Source organism: Rhincodon typus, chromosome 13, assembly GCF_021869965.1.
Source record: "Rhincodon typus isolate 14 chromosome 13, sRhiTyp1.1, whole genome shotgun sequence".
Classification (NCBI taxonomy): Eukaryota; Metazoa; Chordata; class Chondrichthyes; order Orectolobiformes; family Rhincodontidae; genus Rhincodon; species Rhincodon typus.
Genome location: NC_063344.1, coordinates 57,573,146 through 57,577,252, shown reverse-complemented (window position 1 = coordinate 57,577,252; position 4,107 = coordinate 57,573,146). Strand labels below are relative to the sequence as shown.

The 4,107-nt window shown below is 33.1% G+C and overlaps 1 long non-coding RNA gene across 1 annotated transcript; it reads left to right on the top strand.

Moving 5' to 3' along the window:
• The first annotated feature begins 680 nt into the window (after positions 1-680).
• LOC109916983 lies at positions 681-3,304 on the top strand. The gene is made up of 2 exons (XR_007263498.1): positions 681-765; positions 2,071-3,304. It is a non-coding gene; the product is annotated as an uncharacterized LOC109916983 (long non-coding RNA).
• Positions 3,305-4,107: the final 803 nt, after the last annotated feature.

Genomic DNA, 4,107 nt, shown 5'->3' with positions numbered 1-4,107 from the left:
CTCTATCCCTATTTAATTTTTGTTTCTTTCATTTTTTTTGTACCGTTCCTTTTCTATTTCATTCATTTTGATTTTGTACAGCAGCTACACTACCATTCATACCTCATCTTGCCAGATCTTGATTCTTTACCAATCCCATTATCACCCCATTTAGATTTACAACAAGAAATCTTTTGTAATTTAACCTTTCATTCCACTATATCCCAGACCTTACCTTTAGTGCTTCTTCCCACCATTTCTCCTTGCATCAATTAAAACATATTGTATTTCAAACTTCTCCCAAGTCTGAAATATCAGTTCTGATCCGCTACACAGATTCTTCCTGACCTGTTCAGAACTTTCAGAATGTATTGTTTCTGTTTGAGATGCCCAGCATCCACAACATGTTTATTTTGCACAAATCTTCCAGTACAAATTTCAAAAACCTGCTGTACAAAGTAAAAAAAAGACAAATCCTAGCTACTTCCCATTATTGCCACTGTTTTCTTCTGTTCTGATTTGTTGTAATCCTCTATTATGATAATTATTCCGTGCATGAAATTTGCTTGTAGTGAATAGAAAAGTCGAGTACCATGCATGCTGGAAATCAGAAATAAAAACAGCAAATGCAGCAAATATTTAGCAGGTCTGACAGCAATTTATCCTCCTCGGAGTTGTAAAAATGTCCTAATCTCTCTGCTGTTTTAGTTTCTACACAGTAGAGAAAGGAGCCATCTGTTCTAATCCTGCCGCACGCTGGGTCGCAATGAAGATCAGAGAGCTGCAGTAAGTTGAAGTAACATCAAAAAAATGCTTGTCTTCTTGGCTAGATACTGACTCTCAATGCAATTCTCACTTTGTCTGCTGTGATTTGAATATTTGTAACCTGAATCCTCAGCACACTTCTGTGGAAAGTGCTATCAGATCACCAAATAGGATAAAAAAGTATAAGAAAAATTTTATGGCTTTTATTTAGGTCTGTCTAAGTATTAACATGGTTAAGAACATTGTTGTCACTGAGTGTCACATGCCAATAATGGACTGGATTTTTCTTCAGAGAACCCTTACTAAGATATAAAATTCAGGACCCTCGCCATTTGTTTTGCAATAGTAATGTTCATTTTCAGTTATTGTCAGTTTTATCCCCAGATGATTAAAAAAAACATTATTACAGGTACATTACATCTGATTCTTTAGCAGGCACATTAAGTGAAGCCAGCACAGCACAGCACAGCTAATAGTTAACCTGCTGAAATATGCAGTGCAGTAAATATATCACTTGAACTAGGAATACAGCAAAGCTAGTACACTTCAGTTAATTATGACATTGCTAAACTTTAAGATTATGCTGCATTAAAAGGTAGAATATAAGAAATATTAGTTAATAGAACCAAGTTTTGGTAAGAAAACTGAGTCAGTGTGTTAACTTTCCATTTTGTAGTATTGTGTTCTAACAAAAAGCAAGTTTTTTGCACATAAAGCAATCTTTTTCCTTAGATTTGTTAGTATCTGTCATAATTTTGAGGGGAATTTCTCACAATGTATTACAAATTATTAAAATGCATTCCTTTTCTCTCTGTGTTTCCTAACATTCCTGTCTTTAGTACATCCTTTCTTTCGCTATTTTGTTTATAATTATATATTTGTGGTTTCATTGACTTTTGTTCCTTCATTCTCCTCGCAAAACATCTTCCGCCTCTTCACATTTCCCGATGGTAGGACCAAGTCTCCTCATTGTGCCCGCTTTAGCTCATTCTATCCCAGAATCTCAAACTCTGGTCTTCACCTAAAATCTTGACATCACCTTAAAACAAATTTTTGATTTCTCCCATCTTTCCTTTCACTCCTTTCAAGTGTGTCAGCATGAGCCTTAACTTTTCTCCTCGATTTCTTAGTAAAAGTTTCTTCCGTCTTTCCCTCATTTATTCTCCATGTGTTAGTTTTCATGTTCATTTTTCACTCCATTATTGATAACTATCTCTCTTTCCGATTGTTCCAATATTGCAATCCTATGAAACATTTAAGTTCATAAACAGGATCGTGACAGTGGTTTGAGGTTAACTTCTCTAATTATCTTTTGTTTCTTTCAAGAAATGCAATGGAGACCGGCAGCGCCTAAAAGTGAGAAAGGATGAAGAGAGACCCCCAACATCTTTCACTTATGCAAATGTCTGTATTTTTGCTGCATTGCTTTACCCCAAATCACTTATATTTTTCAGAAATTCAAAGGATCTCAAATTTTCTTTTCATTATAATGACCAAGTAAAAATTGTGCGAAATGTTATAATTAATTGAACTTCTGAAACCCATGATTGTCAAGTAAAAAGGAATATCAAGATGTTTTATTGCCACCTTGTAAACTGAATTCTCAAGTCAGTCATAGTGCTTGACTATCAGACTACACAGGAATGAAACTGATTGCTTGTAGAATTTTCAGAATATATTATCTGTAATCCTATAACTTTTCAATGTTTTAAAATTTCTATGCTTTGGAATATGTTGTGGACAATGTTTCAAATCTTAAAGTAGGCACATTTGTATCTAGAATTATATAGAAGTAAATTTCTTCATGCTTGAAACGCAATACTATAGTACCAGAAGCATTATTAGATCTCAGATTCCAAAATAAAAGCTCTGCTCATATTTCCAAGTTGCATACGCAGACATACAGTCATTTATAAAGCAGTTAGTAAAATATGTTTGCACAGTATTGACATTCTATTCATAAAATGTCTTCAGCATGTTATATGAAATGTGATAATATGCAGCTATACTATATATGACAAGATCTCAATACTGATCCAATGCTTGTTTCATATTATTCATAAGATGAACATTTGTAAAGCTTATTAATCTTCAGTTTGTATGAATTATCTATTGGGCAAAGATATAAAAGAATATGAGGTTAAGGTTATAAATTAAGTTGAGGCACCATCAGCCACGATTTAATTGAATGGCGGAGTGGGCTTGAGGGATTGAATGTCTGCTCCCATTCTTTCATTTTGAGTATATCATCCATCAGATGCTTGCAAACACAAATGGATTTAGCAATGTTTATGAATGAATTCAATTTGGAAATTTAATGAAAAATTATTATAAAATCTTCGCTGTTAATGTAGGTTTTGCATGATGTGCAACTACATTAAAATAGTGTTAAGGCAGTGTCAGCATTATTATTTAGAATATCATGTAACTTTTGCAGGGTACATCATTAATACATCATGAATTTATCTTAGATACATTCTTAAGCATGTTAAGCACTTCATTTTATATTTTCCAAATTTAGACTTTGTTTTTACTTATTAATAAAGGATAATATACCCTACCTTACATGTCTTCCTTCAAACAAGCTTTGCTATGGTTGTCATGTTTCTACAAGGTATTATATTCCAATTCCCTTGGAGATAAAAGTACTCATAGCATTTCTGTTATTTCTGATTACAATGGTACTCATTTTGTTGTACATGATCCAACTGAAAGGAATTCTTCGGCTCGTTGTTTGTTGCTGCTTCATTCTGAAACTTTTCTGTAGGTAGTTTTTTTTGTCAGGCATGGTGGCTATTGCTTTTGAATCTCAGAGACAGAGAAAAGAGGCAGGTATCTAGCCTACTGGAGTAAGAATGGCATTAAACACGTATTGTTCATGTTATTCTAAACTAAATAGTAACCATCCAGTCATCTATGTGTTGCAAGTGTTATAGAAAATTGCTTTATCAACCAATAGCTACATGTGATAAAATTCTGGCCTATTAAGCTTTACTAGCTACAATCATAGCTCCAATATCAATCCAGTCAAAATGGTATCTCTGGAATCTATAGTTTTTTTTTAAAAAATGGGAGTTCATTTCTAGGTAAATCGGGTATAAAAAAATAACATAGATGCACTATTATTTAAGTTGGCTACTGAGTACATGACATAGGCTATTACCTAACAGTCCATAGAAGTAATGTTCTCAATTAAAAATATAGAAAACGTTAATCAAATACAAAAATGTACAAGAGAACCATTATTAACTCAGAGATGAGTGACCAATCATAAAATGGAACATCATCAATTAGAAACATATTATTTGACCCTCAGTTAAACCTAAAAAAAGTTTAAAAATTATCATTAAAGAGGACACTGTT